An 18,865-nucleotide genomic window follows, 5' to 3' on the forward strand; every position below is an offset into this window, starting at 1 on the left:
CCTCTGGGGTGTGTGTGTGTGTGCGCGTGTGTGTGTGTGTGTGTGTGTGTGTGTGTGTGTGTGTGTGTGTGTTTGTACAGTCAGTACTTTGCCTAATTACCCATAGTGGTAACTATATAGCTTAGCAGTTCCTGCAGCAGCAGCGGTGGTGGCGGCGGCAGCGGCAACCACAACAGCAACAGCTAAATATAGGCCCATATTTATGTCCTCGGACTTCTTGTCCCTCACTTGCAAGCTTTAACACATTTTTGTCCAAATACTGATTGGCCTCACCTCATAGTAGAGATGCCATGGGGGGCCTCTGAGCACAACCTGAGCAAATCTCCTGAATGCATTAACCAGAGGAAAGCTTTGCTGTTAAACACACAGCTCCAAAAAAGTCTGCAGGATATTAATGATCAAAGTAGACATCAGATATGTTTATCAGAGGAAAGACATTTTACTGTGAATACTGAGAAAATATTGTCTGTGTTGATGAGCCTAAAGTAGCATGCAGCTTACCCTAAACTTTCTATGAGAATCTCTAATACCAAGTTATTGTTGTTGATGTTTTAACCACCCTCATTATATTACTTGATAATTTCATGTCATCCTACCGAACTGTAAAAAGTCATAGCAATTTTGGATACTCCCATAAGGTTAATAAGCAGAATTTCTTTATGAAGCTGCTGATTCCAATGAGCATAAAGAGTAAGGAGGAGGCATATGCAGAAGAAGCCCTGTGAGAAGAGAACATTCATTTTCATGGCAATCATCCATAAGAGGTCTCAAATACATACCAGCTTTCCCAATAAGGACAGATAATAAACCAGATGCATTTTTAAAAGATATATTTAAGTTTACTTTCTGTATATTAGTACTTTGCCTGAATGTACATATGTGCACTGCACGCATGCATGCCTGTTACATGCAGAGGGAAGAAAAGGACATTGGACTACCTGGCACTGACGTTATAGCTGCCATGAAGGATCTGGGGACCCACACACTTCTGAAAGAGCGGCAAATGCTCCCAACATGTGAGCCATCTCTCCTGACCTTGGATGTATTTTTTTTCTTTTGCTTATTCATTTTTTAATGAATTATTTTATTTATTTATATTTCAAATGCTGTCCCTCCCCTTCTCTGTCTCCCCTTCCAGATGTTCCCTCCATGACCTCTCACCCCATTCCCCCTCCCCTTCAGCTCTAAGAGGATGCTCCCCCACCCACCTATCCACTCCCATCTCACTCTAGCATCCCCTTCTCTGGGGCATCAAGCCTCCTCGGGTGTATTCTTAACCTTAAGTATTCTTCCTAAAGCTTCTAATAGCATGTGACTATATAATTTTTATGATTTATTTTTATGTATGTGCACATGTGTCACTCTGTGTGTGTGTGTGTGTGAGAGAGAGAGAGAGAGAGAGAGACAGAGAGAGAGAGAGAGGGAGAGAGAGAGAGAGAGAGAGAGAGAGAGAGAGAGAGAGAGAGAGAGAGAGTGTCCGAAGAGGGTGTCAGATCTCTCAAAACTGGAGTCACAGGTAGTTATGAGCCACTGTGTGTGTGCTGCAAATCACATTCTAATATTCCTGAAGAATGGCAAATGCTCTTAACCATTCAGCCATCTCTCTAGCCCCATAGATAATTTTTAAGTTCCCCTTTTTCCAAATTAGGTTACAATAAATATTTGTGACTCATTACTGTACCACAGGTTAATGGAAGCCATTAAACAAGGAAAAAGTTTTTAAAAGATATTGAGAAATATAATGTAGACAGAGGGGAAAGAAAAGCCAGAAGTGAGTCTTACGGTATACAGGGAAAATCATCAGAAAAAACACATGAGTGTATCTCACTAGATGGGAAGTCAGCACACAGAGAGGCCATGTGTGGAGACAAGAATGAGAGCCATCTTCCAGGAACAGGAAAAGAGTTAAAGCCATAAACTAACAGAGGCCAAAAAGAGAATAAATTCATACAAATTCCGATGGAAGGAAGGCTTGAAAGATAGAACAGGGAAAAGTAATGGAACATGGGATCAACAGCTTTTTTGGGGTTATATTTTCAAGACCAAAAGAGAACACATCTGTGTGTACGCGTGTACATGTTTGTGTGCATGTGTGTGTGCACTCGCCTGTGTGTGTGCCAAGCACTCACACACCTGTGCATATGTATGTGCATGTGCACTCTAATTGTGATGTGTGTACACATACATGTGCCCTTGCACTAATGGAAGCCCAAGGAGGACTTCAGTGTTAGTCTCTGTCACTCATCTCGCACTTAGCCTGGAGTAACACTGGTAGACAGCTGGCCCCAGGAGACTCCGGTCCACACCCCAGAGCAGGGGATTTATAGACTCCTTTGTTGCTATGCCCAGATTTCTACATTGTTGTTTCCTAATTTGAACTCAGGTCCTTGTGCTTGAACAGAAGTGCTCCTGCTTACCTACTTAGCCATCTCTCCTGTACCACCGCAGGGTAAGCAAATGGTAGTGACGAGACAAAACTAAATAAAGACATAAATGGAGTAATTAGGAAGAGATTCCAACTGGAAAAGAAAGCCATTAATAAAGAAAGATACCTAAGGACTCCTTCACGATACAACTTGAAAACAATAGGACTAGGAGTAGGGGCATTGCTTACAAAATCAGGGAAGACCTGTGTGGATATGAGCAGGTATATACTCTACATTTTTTCTCATAACTCCTCCCTCCCCTATATATTGTATTAAAAACTCCACCACATAATTGACTAATTAAACTATGCCAATGCAATTAAGATTCATGGAGACATTAGGTGGTATTTCTGTGCATCTTCTTTGGGTCAGTCACATGCTAGTAGCATCTGCTAATTCCCTCTAAGGAGCAACTTTCTCAAATGTCAGGCGTGAGTATAAAATTAGCCCATCCCATAACCTCATTTATCCATTTTTGCAATTCAGTCAGCTTTCTTCAATGTCAGGATGTGTGAGCAGGATTTCATATTTATGTTAACATGTCAGATGCAGGCAGGATGGAAGAACTTGAGTGTCTTAGATACGGTTTGAAAACAAAACACACTTACCCATCTTGGTTCCCATACAGGACTCCTTTGTGTTCAGAGTTGCCTCTGAAGTTATTTTCGGAACATCGTATGGATTTTTCATTGAAACATCTGTGTTAACTTTTATTATCCCTGGTCTGCTTTGTAATTTTGGAAACAGATATAAAGAATGAGCAACCCAAAGCACAGTAATATAGTGGGAAGCATCCTTCATAAGTCAATTGAGGAATTTAATAATCTCTTTAGAAATAAGCTCTGCAGCTATGAGAAAAATGTGTGGGTTAAAGGCCTTCCAATTAAGAAAGGTTTCTCTGTGGATTTATAGGCTGGTGGTTCACTCTTCCTGTTCGTGTTTCCATAGCAACTGTCAGGTAGATTTTCTGCTTCTTGCTAGGAAGTTGGAAATGTTGAGTCTGGTTGAGCCTTTTCAATTCAGTGAAGCTTAAATGAAATTCTTTGCAAGGAACTGGCATTTAGCCTGGGTCATTTATTCATATCTAGAAGGAAAAAATCAATTATAGTAATCAAATGTGCAAATTTTTTATTGGGATTATTTTGGGTACATATTTTGTGCTGTAATCTATTTTTAATGCCAGGGTGCTAAAGGTTTTAAGGCTGCAGCTGGCCTCTTTGCTATCTGATGGCTTGTGGCTTTAATTACAGCCCAAGACATAGGAAGGCATGCCTTTTTTTGGTCTACTTTTTGCAAGCTATAATCACCCCTGGTGATATTCAGAAGCGAACAAGGATCCAAAAGGCTCATTAGTTTGAGACACCTATACTGCACAAAACACTGTGTACAACCTTTTTATTCTTTTCATTTTTCTTGTCCTATTTGGTTATTTGGATTAAAGCCTGGGGATATAAATAATGTAGATGCTATTATTTAAACTTCTTGTGAGTACAGTGTCTTCATTTTCCCTTCATATTAAACCCAGTTGGGCGTCACTCTCTGTGGTTAATTTCAACCCACATTGACTGATGCCTGACAGCTCCACGTAGGATGGTCTCCTTTAATCCTTGAAAAAGGGGAAAAAAAAGAAAGAAAGAAATATCAAGCCTGTAGGAGGGCAAAGGGAGGAGTGTTTTATGTAACATACAACATGTGCCACACAAAGGACAGACATCTGAGGGGCATTAGTCAATGTGTCCTTTTGTTAGCTTCTTTGCTCACTGGCACACAAACATCAGCTTCTACAGAAAATAAGGTACAGTCTTTACCTCACAGGGTCCTAGGTTTTTGTCTGCCAGCTTCCCTGTGGATGTTTCTTATGTATCATTCCCAACAGTGCCTTCAGATTGATATTTCAGAGACTTTCCTTCTGTCCCTCTTCTTTTCTCTTGTCATTTATATGGTACGCCTATATCTATTATGTTGACAGTTCATAATGCTATAATTGACTATTGGTAAAAGTACAAGTAAAGGAAACAGAGAGAGAAAGAGAGCGAGAGAATATAACAGAGAAAGAAACAGGAAGACAGAGAGACAGTGAGATAGATTTTAAGTCAGAAATGAAATGTCTGTATTTTTTCTCCTCTTTGGTCCAAAAACTGTGCTTTCTTCTGTTAAGCTAAATAAAAACTTTCTCAGGAGAGCAATTGAAGTCGAAGGAAGCTCACTCTTCAGTCGCTCTACTAGGAAGTGGAAATGAAGTTGCTTGGCCCTGCTCTCAACTTTATTTACTCTAAAAGGTGGGCAATTTTCTCTTAGAATCAATTGTACTTGGAGCACCATGGCTCACTCAGAAGAAGATGTATCTGTACTCAGGAGCAGAGAAAGGAGGAGAGCTCTGTTCAGGATGCTTGCAGCATCTGGAGAGCTGAGAACTGAGAGATGAGTTACAGAAAGGCATTACAGTATACAGATGTATAAATACAGAAATTGTTTGGCAAGACACAGACATGCTGACTCATGCTTTTGTCCATGAAAACCAAGTCACTATTGGTGAACTAAGAAAGCTGCAAGTCCCCTCTTGGAAGAAGCGGTAACTCCTAGACTTTGGCCAACAGTGCCCAGAGGATTAAAGTTATGTCCTCCTCCTCGTTACCCACCTTGCCTCCATTTGCATATCTGATGGGAGGTCTCCTCTACTGGCTCTTCTTCCAAAGCAGGTACCTAGCTGGGAATGGAACAGCATTTGAGGAAGGCACTTATCCTGCCTGAGGCTCCATCTTAGCTGAGTTTGCTATTAAATAAGTAAATGTCTCTATATCCTTAGCTCTCAGATCCATATGACCACTCTTGCTCAATGACCTCTAAGCTTCCTACCTGGATCAAGCTCTATTCTTACAAACTTCTGCTCTTAAAACAATGGAAAGCCCCTACCTCCTAATTAGCTTCACTGTGAGACATCCATTTTAGGACTCTAGCAATCAACCTTGAATTTCTTCATTTCTCTAAAGTTTCTTTGGTACAGCAATAATGTGGGTAAAATTGTATCTCTGTCATGTTCCCATAGTCCCATGTTTCAAAAAGCCGAGGGAATAGACAAGTCCTAGAGTTCCAACCCAGTCAAAGAAAGTGAAATCGTGACTCAAAAGAACAAAATAGACAGGGACAATTCTGGGTCAGGAATTTTAACTGTGGCTTAGTAACCCTGTCCCTCCACTTGAGGCCCTGTCTATTTACTCTAGGTAGACTCTTCGGGTTCCCTTTCCCCCAATGTTGAGCATTTTTGCTAAGGTCACCCTCAAAGAGTTTGAAGACCAGCAGTCACAACTAACCCAGACCCCAGGTAACTCCCAGAAACAGAGCCATCAACCAGGAACATACAAGGGCTGGTCCGTGAGGTGAGGCCCTTGGCACATTTGAAGCAGAGGTCTACCTGGTCAGGCCTCAGTGGGAGAAGATGCATTTAATCTTGGAGAGTCTTGAGGCCCCAAGGAATGGGAGGTCTGGTGTGGGGGGGGGACACTCTTGGAGACATGGGGGAGGAGGAATAGGATGAGAAACTGTGGCAGGGGGAAGGAGAGGGATCAACTACTGAAATGTAAATAAATAACATTAAATAAAAAAAGAATAAAATAGTCTTAGGCTATATACATTCAACGCCCACTCCCAGTAATTCACTTCCTCTATCAAGTAATAATAGTAACAGCAGCAGCAGCAACTGGATACCAAGAATTTAAATGCAGGAAACTACGGCAAACATCCATCATTCAAACCACAACAAAAACAAAGCAAACATAAACACCAACACCATAAACAACTGATAAAATCATTAGATGCAAACAAAATTCCAACAGGAGAGTCTAGCACTAGAAAACTGTTGGATAAATATTAGCTTGTAGAATTGGCATTATTGAATGTCTTATGTTGTTACAGAACTCAGCTGAAACCCTAAAGATGTCTGTTGAAATCTCTTCTCTGCCATGTGACCACGAGTAACTTTTCAAATTAGTGGACTCTGCTTCTCTTGTGGTAAAGCAAAGGAAGTCACACCTGGTCCCTAGGCCAGTGAAAGAGCATTCCTGGTCTGGAATCCACTTCATTTTGGCATTAGTGTTCTTGTCTGACATATTAGCGTGTTGATTCCTTAACCATCTTAATTATTCCTATGGTAAACTTACTATTGTGAGTCTAACACATGTATACAATTTCTCCCATCTTAATATCAGTTTTTTCTGTAAAATGTCTTTTCCTTTATCATTCTTGATGGAAGGTATGTTGATTTGATACCAGAATTCATGGAATAGCATACGGAAAATAAACAACCGTTAGCTCATCACCTTCCAATCTACGTGAGTACTTACAAAGTGTTACTAACAACAAAAATGAGTCCCACTCACTGGGATAGAATGTCTGGGCATGAAGAAGGCGTGTTGTATTATCACATCAGAATGGTGTTGAAGGAAGATGTCTTTAAAGCACCTATAACCCCAAGAGTCCTCTTTCCCCTTTGTCCAGGGATATATCTTTTTGGCAGGGCATGAAGTGCTGGAGATGTTCTGTGTCTCTTGTTCTAAATTTATATTTGGAATTTTTTTTAATTCATCAATCCGCGACATGTTTCTAATCCCTTTGTTAAGTTTGCAGTCTCCCACAGTTACCAACGGTGGAATTATTTGTGTCAAAACTGCCCCTTTCAGATTGGCTAACTTGAAGATCAGAGCCTTCTGCACAAGAAAAGGCTTCCTGGCTCAATGTGTCAGCTCCTTTTCATGTAGCTGGATCTTTCAATTTGTAGCATAACCCCTGCAGCACTAGAGAGAAAGGATGGTCTGTCTGAAATGCTGAACTGTGCTCACCCCTGCCTACCATTATATTTCCACGGGCATTTCTATAAAAAGCTGCCAAACCCAGGGCTCTGAGATCTGACACCTGGAATGGCTGCAATTGCTCAAAGGCACCCCTTTCCCCAGCTCTTGCTGATCTGACCCCATCCCTTCCTATCTTTCAACACACATCCCATAGCTCTATATTTAGGTGGATGACCACAGACACCCACACAGCCGCCAGACATTTCTCACTCTTCTCTGGACAGCTTCCCTCTGAGGCTGACGTCAACTCAGAAGAGCTCCATTTCTGTCTCGGCTGAAACACTTACTGAGCGATAGTATATATCCATCGGTGTTGGAGCTCTCCGATGTCTCACTGTCTTATAAAATAATAAACAATGGTGAACTGATTTCTGCCAGACACGATGCTGAGTGCATTAAGTATGTGACTGTGATTGTGAAGAAATTCCTTTAAATCTTTTTAAGAAACAATTATTTTGTATTTTGAGATGATAATTACATCATTGCCCTTCCTTTTCTTCCCTAAAACCCTGACATATATCCTTTAATCTCCTCTTTGCTTTCATTCAAATTCATGACCTCTTTTTACATTGACTGTCATTATACACATGTGAGTATGTATGTATGCATATATATATATACACATATATACATATACATGCATATATACATATATATGTACATATATATATATATATATATATATATATATATATATTCTTAAATCAACCTGCTCAGTGTGTATAATTTTACTTGTATATATGGTTTCAGGGTTGGCCATTTGGTACTGGCTAGCCAGTTGGTGTGCTCTTCCCCGGAGAAGACTATTTTTCCCACTCTCAGCATTTCTTGGTTGTCTGTAGATTCTGTCCACAGTAGAGGCCTTTCAAAGTAGAGCTTTCTCTGATGTATACTAGCATATTAATAGATTTCCTCCCAGGTCATTTAATGCTTTCAGACTGCCATACAGGAACACACTTTCTGTGACCCACCCTTTCATCATAATGGTCTGTTTCACTACAGACCCCAAAACATGGAGTGAAGAGAAAATACACTGACATCTTAGAAACCATGAGCTGAAATGAAAAGCTTCCCTCCTTTTATTTTAACTAATGAATCAATTGGTTTTACTTGTATTACCAGAGATTAAGACCTGGGCTTCACAAGATGAGTTGGATGAGTTTAGTCTCCCTTAGCTGCATAGCCAGTTTTCTTTTTATCTTTAAATTTTTAACACAGGATCTCAGATTCCTTTGGCCAGAGTGACCTAAAATTTACTCTGTAACCCATATTTTGATTTTTCTAGATGAATTTAAGTATATTATTGCTTTGTCTATGTATATAAGTGTACCATATGTGTTCCTGGTACCTACGTAGGTTAAAAGATGACATTAGGTCCCCTGTTACAATAGTTACAGTAGTGAACTACTATATGGGTTCTGGGGACTGAATCTAGGTCTTCTGCGAGAGCAACACCTGTTCTTTCCTCTTGAGACATTTTGCTATTCCCCTGTGTCAATTCTAAACTTGTAGTCTTCTTGCCTCAGCATCTTCTGTAGCTGGGGTTACAGGCCTGCACCAGGTTCCACTGATCCTCCTTTTAGATGTTTTCTTTCTGCTTTGTCACAACATTAACAGAGTGCACATGTTTAATTAGAAGTAACCTCTTTGCTTCAATATGCATTTTTGTAATGTAAATTATAAATATATTTACTATAGTCAGTTATTACTAAAAATAGAAGTTCTGGTCTATACAGTAACAGGAAGCATTGAATTAGAAAATATCCAACCATGTATCTTGGGAGAAACACAAAATTAGGGATCTACAAGACACTGGCCAGATGAGCTGATCCACGTATAATCTTATCCTTGGAGTATTTCTGTTTAAGGACCCATTGTGGTACTTGGAAGTTAGATACTATGACTTCTTCTAGAACACAGAAGAAATTCATTTTGTGAAAAAGTTATCAATTGTGATTGATGATTGTAGTGGTTGTATAGGAGACAACTTCACTGAACCCAGGATAACCGATATAGTCTGAATATCATTCATAGATGTGTCTGTAAAGATGTTTCATGATGAAATTATTTATGAATCAATAAAATGAAAAAAACAGACTAATTTATATACTGTGAATAGGCCTCATGCAGACTATAGCAGATCTAAGTCGAACACAATGACAGAAAAAGCATGAACTTACTCTCTGTCTGATGCATGATTTAGTTGTTTAACTTTAGTTATTAAGTTATGACCATTCCTCAAGCTTTGGACTCAATCTGAACAGCACAATGAGATTTTCTTAGGTTTGTAACTTGTAAATTGAAAGTTTTTGTGACTGCCAGAGTTACCTGAGCCTACTCCATATAAGTAAATAAAATGCACAAATATCAATAAAATAGAAAAATAGTAAGGACCCATTGTTTGGTATAGACCTTGGGTTCATTAACAATTAACTTGTGGCCTATCACACTGTATCTTGTACCTGAATAAAATTTTTGTGACACGGATTTTTCTCTGAAGGGGGCATTATAAACTTCTTGTACAGAGTAAGTCTCAACAGCACTTTATGACTATAGTTATGGGTCATTTGAAACAACAAAATCACTAAAAAGAAGAAAAACATAAAAACACAGTGGTAAACAGATCAGAAATGGTCGTGTGTTATAAGAGCGAGAAAAGGGCCAGAAAGCCATCCTTATCTGACCTCACTTCATAATGCTCCCCCACCCTGATCCGTAGATCTTGTAAACTGTGAAGTACAGGTAGCTGAATTAGTAGCTAGGCGCTGAATGTCTGCTGTGATTCTGAATATGTCATTTTTGAACATGGTGAAAGTGGCATACGGGCCAGCAACATTGTTGTTACCTGATTGTTTATAAAAATGTAGATGCTTCAGCTTCCCTGGCACCCGCTTAATTAAGTCTATGTGTTTTTAATCTGCTGAGCTTCCTGTCAAAGACAGGGAAGCAGGTCATCGCCACACCAACTTTAGTACCAGTTTGTTGGTGTTCCATGATATTGAATACCCATTCATTTTTTTCTCAATCATAAATTTAACCACAGCTTTTGCATGACGTCCATCTTGTCATGTGGTGTACATGTCAGATGACAACTTTCCCTGCTAACTGGCCCGCATACGTATATGAGAATTTTAAATAGTTCAGTTTGTTGTTTTTAAGCTAAAGCTTCCACCCCATATGTTTGCCTAATTCTGAATACCCATGACTCTCCAACTTTGGCAATCATTATGTATCAAAAGATTCAGTTGCGATTCTTAGTTTTACATGTACGTTCTCTTAACGTAGTTTGGCTATTGGATAATAGAACACTGCTCTGATTCATACAACCATCATAGAGATCTAATGAGAAGGCAGGGATGTGCTTTCTGCAGCACAGAATGTTCCAATAAAGGTCAGTTACTGTCTTGCTTTCACAGTACTAACAGCTCACAGTATTAATTCTCTTAAAATCAGTAGCCCATTAATACACAAAGATATATGTGTGTTTCCATATTCACACATACTATTCTATATATGGGGTGTTATGTGTCTAGAACTACAGCTGAAGTCTCTGAAATCTGCTCACATCTTTTTGCTATTGAATATTTGATGCTTCCAGAGTGACAGATAGCTAGACATCCTGGTTTCTTTATGAAGTCTGAAGTTATTTCAATGCATAGAAAGTACTTGGACCATTTTTAGTGAAAATGTCATCCTTGGCATTTATGAGAGCAACAGAAACCAACAAATTCTCCAAGAAACCTCACCTCATATTACCTTTGCAAAGCAGGAGTGCCTGCCCTATTAAATGGCCAGTCTTGTCATCTTTTGCTGTATATACCATAATATATTTTACAGGCATATAAATGGATAACAGCAGTTGGTAATCCTGACTCCCCTTAGATTCAGATTCTGATTAGCCTTCTGCTTTTAAATTAAAAAAAATGGCTAAAGAGATAACTCAGAAATTAAAAACACTTGCTGTTATTGTAGATAATTGACTATAACTCCAGTTATAGGGGATCTGATGGGTTTTTTTTTTTGTTTTTTTTTTTTTTTTTGGCCTCTGTGAGACATAAAATTGCACAGGCATACACCTAAAAATGAGGAATAATGTATGTAATTCTTGAATCACTTCTGAATACCACACATGAAGTCCCATTAAACCCTCATTTCATTCTGTCTAATAAAGACTCATTGGTCCCCATTGTCTAAGTCATTTTCTATTGATACTTGTGGTATTTTCTAGGGCATACTTCTTGATCTGAACCATTGGCATTCCTGCTTAAAAAGCATAATATAATCAACAAACCTAGCCATGTCTGGCAAAGACTGAATGGTGCCCCTCCATAATGCAGAAATGATGGACTCTGTCCCCTTGAGGTGACAATGACGTCTCATGGAAAGTGGCAGAGCCTAAAGTTTTGGGTTGCTTGTGTTATTGTTTCCTCCTTTCTTAGTATTAGGAAGTATTGTTTTCCAGTTAATGTCACAATGTCTGCAGCCCAGCGTCCCATCCAGCATGTGGCTACTATGAGACCCATATAGGAACAGTATCCTAAAACTTTTCTTATGTCTTATGCAAGACATAAATAGAACTGATTCTGAGAGCATTTTTCTTCCTTTTTAGAACTTGAAACTACTCTGCATTTCAGGATTCTGATTACTTTAATGCTGTTTAAGTCAAAATAAGAAAATTGGGGGAGGCGTGGAATTAATATTGAAAGGTCTTGAAAGTCACTAGAAATGATGTCACTGTGTTAATGACCTACAGTGCTTGGTTTTCAAGGTCATTGAGAGCTCAGCCTTTACATCCTCAGAGAAAACAAATGTCAGGCACTGAGGACTCACAGGTGTGAAGAACATGTTCTTGGTCTTTGGCTCCTTATAGTATAGGAAAGACAAAAGAACAGATTTAATATGGTGGTAGGTGTGATCTAGTCACAAATTTTCTAGAGTTCCAAAGAAAACCAGCCTGGGAACCTGGAAGAGATGCTGTCCACTTATTAAGAGGCCAGATATGAATAACATCCATGAAGGAAGTGGGGATGAAAATGCTAGGTAAGACGTGTTTCACAAGGAAGGGCACAAAGGTTGAAAACCTTCCCAGTGTGGCAAATGACAAGCAGCTTGGAATCACTAGAGGACAGTGCTTTTAGAGAATGGAGGGCTAAGAGGGTAGGAAAGAGGGCAGAGGCCAGGTAAAGGTCATCTAGAGGTGTAGTTTTATCTTTAGTCAATGAGAGTTAAGGGGTCAAGATGAGGTGATGAGAGAAGAGGTTTCATTATGAGAACCAGTGCCCTGCCATAAACACACAATAAGTATGAGTTCAAACTGCTGATACATTGGGAGGTAAGAGTGTGGATGGGAGGAGAAAAAGAAAGGAAGAGAGAAGATATAGATATGAAGAATCTTTTTAACTTGATGGAAGATGATGAAGGGCTTCTGGGGAATCTACAGTTTAGAAAAAGACAGCATGACAGGTCCAGGAAAAAATTCAGGGAGTTGGTGTCTTGGCAGATGTTCCCAAGTGGTGATGAAGGGCCCTTTAAAGAGCTGGAATATGATGGTCCTAAAAGTCATGTCCATGAGGGGCATTGCTACCACTCATAGAAGTAAGAGCAGTTGGGAATGTCTGGACACTCTCTCTCCAGCATGAAAACCACACTACTTATGAAACATTTCAATTGACTCACCCCAAAAACTCAGAAGAGAGTCAAAGCATCATTTTATGGCCTTTTAAAACACAGTGTTGGTTTAATGAGTCATCTAATTTTTTTATATGAATACTTCAATTCAGTATTTTAACAACCAATTTAAAACATACATCATAGCCCATATTAAATTGTTGAGATTATCATTACACTCACTGACATTCTTATGTTACATTTAGGTTTTCCTTTTTTCTCTCTTTCTTCTTCCTTCCTTCCTTCCTTTCTTCCTTCCTTTCTTTCCTTCTTTCTTTCTTTATTCTAGTTTCCTTCAATAATATTGCAGTTTACTATCTGAAGCTCTAGCAAAATGTTTGAGACTGGCTAATCAATGAAGAATAGGGATTTATGATGCCTTACACTTTAGAAAGTTGGAAGTCAAGGAGCATGGTGCAAAGTGTATGTTCAGTTCCCTTTAATGACTTCAGGTTCATTAACTATGTAGTTGAAAACAAAAGGGTAATTCAGCATAGGTAAGCAGTGCAAACTATATGGGGTAGAATTGCTTTGTTATAAAGCAATGTCTGAGTAATTAAAATGAGTCTTGCCAAAATAGGACATGCTCATGAGGAAAACATTAACCTATACCTGATGGTCCTGTTCCATTGTCAAGCCCCATCTCCAAACACTGCCTTTTTGTCCTATGGAGAAACTCATGTTCCAACATGGGGACATTTGGAGGACCACACCCAAAGAAGCAGAGCAGAAATTAATATTTTAGGATGAGTTGATTTGTATTCATTGATTTCTTTTTATTACATTTTTAGTTATCTAAGTATGTATGTGTGTGTATGTCCATAAGTAAGCACGGACATCTATATAGGTACCCACAGAGATGAGAAAAGACTATCAGATTTCTGAAACTAGATTTGCAGAGGCTTTCGAGCTTCTATATGCAAGTTCTGGCAATGAAACCAGAGTCCATGACAACACATGCTCCAAACCATATTTCCTACCCATTAATTTCTTATCCATTTAAAAATATAAAACTAGTTCATTCACTTCCATGTGGTTGGTTATAGCATGTAAAGAAAAAAAAAACACAAGCATTCAAAAGTTAATATCCTTATTTTTAAACTTCAGATTTTAATCCTTTAAAAATCAATGATTTCATCTCATATCCAAACAGTAAAACACAAGATATTATTCATTTAAAGGTTTCATATTATTTGAAAATGTATGTCACTCAATGCTTTTCTGTGAATATTTTAGTGGTTCTATTATTAAGAAGAAACTTTCAATTCTCATTTTAACATATTTTTTCAAATATCATAGATAATCACCAAAATATTCATTAGCCATCTACAGAAAAATTTATTGAAAATATCTGAGCTTCTCCTTATTTTTTATAATAAAAATAGAATAAGTTAAGCTATAGCAGCTGTTGCCATAGAAACTAACATATTTACACACAGAGAATGAACATGAAAATTTCTAAAAGCATTTCCAATCTTATGAAGTATATTTTTTATGTAGAAGACCACATATTTCAGGTGACTTGAAATCCAGGAGGTCCTAGATAATTCCTCCTTGTAAGTATTCTGTGCTCTCAAGCAAGGATGCTTGTACCTCTCTTGGAAGGAGGAAATGGAATGGCTGTGTAAGGCAGATAGAGGGAGGGAACTGGGTGGGAGAGGGGACTGGAGGAGAGTGGGAGGATTCAGGGTCAGGTATGGTGGGGGGCAAGAGAAATGGCCAGGCCGCCATGAGGATTAATGAAAATCTGCAACCAAGTAGGGAGGGGCATTTCCAAGAAGAGATGAAGACTTGGGATGGGGAGGCACCCAAAAATAAAGGGGTGACCTCAGCTGTGACTCACAGCAGCAGGGATTGTCTTAGTCAGGGTTTCTATTCCTGCACAAACATCATGACCAAGATGCAAGTTGGAGAGGAAAGGGTTTATTCAGCTTACACTTCCAAATTGCTGTTCACCAAAGGAGGTCAGCAGGAACTCAAGCAGGTGAAGATACAGAAGCTGATGCGGAGGCCATGGAGAGATGTTTTTTACTGGCTTACTTCCCCTGGCTTGCTCAGCCTGCTTTCTTATAGAACCCAAGACTACCAGCCCAGGGGTAGTATATACAACGCACAAGGGACCCTCCTCCCTTGATCACTAATTGAGAAAATGCCTTACAACTGGATATCATGAAGGCATTTCCTCAACTGAAGCTCCTTTTTCCATGATAATTCCAGCTTGTATCAAGTTGACACACAAAACCAGCCAATACAGGAATATTGAGCTTGTGGAGGCTGCCTCTTATAGCCAGACAGAGACCAAGGTGGAATGATAAGGACACCAACCCACCCACAAAACTTTTGACCCAAAACTTATCCTGTCTACAAGAAATGCATGGATTGGTGATAGGAAACAGCATCAGGCCTAACTTGTGACCCATCTCATGGGCAAGCACCAACCCCCCATACTATTAATGATACTCTGTTATACTTACAAAAAGGAGTCTAGCATAGCTGTTCTCTGAGAAGCTCTACCCAGCAGCTGACTCAAATAGATGCAGACACCCATAGCCAAACAGTGACTGGAGCTTGGGGACTCTTATGGAAGAATAGGAGAAAGTATTGCAGCTTCTAAGGGGATAGGAACTCCACAGGAAGACCAACAGAATCAACCAACCTGGACCCATGGGGATCTCTGAGTCTGAAACAACTAAAGAACATACATAGGCTGGACCTAGGCTGCCCCACAAATATGTAACAGATGTGCAGCTTCGTCTTCACGTGGGTCCCAAACAACTGAAGCAGGAGCTATCTCAAAAGTTGTTGCCTGTATGTGGGATATGTTCTTCTAGCTGGGCTTCTTTATCTGGCCTCAGTGGAAGAGGAAACGCCTAGCCTCACAGAGCCTTCAACTGCCAGTGTAGTGAAATACCCATACCTGCTCAGAGAAAAAGGGGAGGGGAGATGTGGAAGAATTGTGGGTATAATTGGGAGGGAGGAGTGACTGTGATGTAAAGTGAATAAAAAATAAATTAAAAAATTCTGTGCCCTGTTACTCCATAAAGATAGATATCATCATATTTGGGTCTTACTGTTTATTTGAAAATTCTGCTGAAAAAACTGAAACTGAAAAAAAAATGAAAATATTCCCAGCATAGAGAATTCATGCTTTGATTATTCAATCCTCCAAATATCTAATTTCCAAAAGGCTTCAAATCTAAAACTCCTTGGTAAATCACCTACCTACCTGAGTTCTAGTCTTAGTAGGCTCTAAGTCAAACAGAAAATACACATTTACTTTTCAGCAAGTATTTATGGCACCTAAACTGATAATGGGTGCCACATTAATAAACATGAGGAGGTGACAGATACCAAATACCAAATATGCAAAGTGGTAGAAGCCCCTCCTACTCTCTGGAGTCCTTTCTCAATGTAATAAACCTAAATTCACTCTGCTTAAAATATACCAGGATAGAAGTGTAAACTGGGCATCATCAGGACATCAGCCTGAGTCTGGAGACTCAAGGAGGCATGAGGAAACAGAACTTGAAGAATAGGTGAACATGATACCTGACTTAAGTCTTAAAGAATGATGCCTACCTTGTAGGACCTGAACAAATCAATACTTATATATCCAACTAAGCTGATAGTTAGCAAGTAAAACAAAAGGCGTACTATGAACTTTGAAAAACCATGAAGGGAAAAAGACAAGGAAGGTAAGTAATTGGATAATGAGGGCTTATTTCATCCTAACTCTATGACTGCACGCTATGATGTTTCAAAACACTCAATAGCTAACAAAGTGTTTTCAGGGAGGTACACCCTATATGAAATTTAACCTTAACAAATTGTGCAAGAGGATTCGTCTCTTGAAGCCCCTCCTACTTTCTGGAGTCTTTTCTCAATTTAATAAACCTAGATTCATTCTGCTTAAAAACTAGTTTTTAACTTTGTTCTATAATAAAGCTCTTTAATATATAAATATGTGTGCTTATAATTTTGCTTAAAGTTGTTAATTTTGTGGTAAATAAATTTTCATGAGAATTTAAATTATGTTAATATTTTTTTCCATAAAACCAAGGATGAATAGGTGAAATCTGAAGTTATAGCAATTGCAATTGGAATCAGGAAGACTAATTCCTCCCTTGGTTAACTCTCCTATTTTCTGCAGTTGTTGATATTGTTGAAGACTCAGAGGAAAACATAGGGTCTACAGAGGTAAGACATGCAAGCAAGCTAGAAAACAGTGGAAGTAAAACCCACAAGCTACAAGTTAAGGGAGATAAGAGCAATTCTTTTCTTGGCCACTGACGTCCTTACAGATTCTCTTGGGCAAAGCTATAATTTGTGCTGTGTTTTGCATGTTTGCATCTCTCTCAAATTTACATTGAAACTTGTTCCTTTTGCTCTTACCTTAAAGCTAAGGAACCTGGGAGGACACTAGATGTGAGAGCTCCACCCGCACAAACAGGATTGGTATTTTCACAAAAGGAAATTGGTGGAAATTTCTGCCAAATTCCACAAGTGAGGGGGCCTGAGGTAACAGAGGCAATGGATCACCTGTAAATGCATCACCTTAATGCAGAGGGAGAGGCTCACCAGACACCGATTCAAAAGCAATCATTGTAGGTTCTTCCTAAATTATGTGGCTATGACATTATATCATAGGAACCTGAACTAATTCACAGTAGAAAACTGGGAAACTAGGTGTGGTACCTACCCTAAACAGGAACAGAGGTAATAAAAAAATAAATAAACGTGGGTGTTTGGCCTTGATATGCTTAAAGTCACGCTGGAGATTATGGAAATATCCAATAGCATAATATGCTTGCCATGGAATACCAAGAAAGGGAGTGTGTCTTTTTCCTTTTAATATATTTTTATCTATGCTTCAACAGTTCGTGCATGCCTATAATATACTTATTCATATTCAACACTCATCATCTTCTTCTTTCTCCCCTCACTTATTCTGAACTCCTTCTTTACAAACAAGTTTCCCTCATATTTTCATGTTTTTCTGTGTGTGTGCATGGCCCATTGAATTCAATTAAGGTTGTTTGCACAAAGTGGGAAGGTGCTGTTTACTGGAGCATGGGCAACTTGTCATTGAAGAAAATGACTCTCCTACCCTCAGCATTAGATGCCAATATCTCCTCAGGGAGTACAAGTCCTCATCAGCCATGCCTCTCCCCCAATACACACGCATGGTGGAATGTTGATAGGTCCAGCCTTGTTCAACTTGTGCACAGGAAATCACAGCTACTATGAGTTCTTAAAATATGATAGTCAATCATGTCCTCAGTTTTATGTCAACTTGGCACAAGCCAGAGTCCAGTCTTGTGGGCATGAGGCAAGCACATGCTGCACAGGAATCCGTGCAGGCAAAACACCCGTATATAATAAAAGAAGGAGATGGAGGAGGGGGAAGTGGAAAGAAGAGAGGAAGAAAAGGAAAGGAAAAGGAAAACCAGGCTGGACAATCTATGTGGATCAAGCCAGTAAGCACTGAACCTCCGTGGCATCTATCTCAGTTCCTGTCTTCAGGTTGCTGCCTTGAATTCCTGCCCTGACTTCTCTCAACTATGGATTGTGATCTGAGAGGTATAAGATGAACTAAACCTATTCACCCCTAAGTTGCTTTTGGTACTTTTCGTACCCTATGTCTCTTAAAAGGTAAATCTGTAATGTGTTCATATGATTAGCTTGAAGGAAATAAAATTCAATTGTACTTTGTAGGATCTGGGCAAGTACTGCATTCCCAAGAACTGACTTTCTGGCTCTGGAAGCCTTTTTCTCATGGTCTGTGTATTTCTATAGTCCACCCGTCTAGGAAGATTGACTTTCCTGTGTATTCTTTATATGGCCATTGGTGGAGACAGAACAGGTTGTTATGTTATTGTTTTAGAATGTAACAACTCACTCCACCATCCTGCAGGCATCTTCTGT

This window comes from Arvicanthis niloticus, chromosome 8, assembly GCF_011762505.2.
Source record: "Arvicanthis niloticus isolate mArvNil1 chromosome 8, mArvNil1.pat.X, whole genome shotgun sequence".
Lineage (NCBI taxonomy): Eukaryota > Metazoa > Chordata > Mammalia > Rodentia > Muridae > Arvicanthis > Arvicanthis niloticus.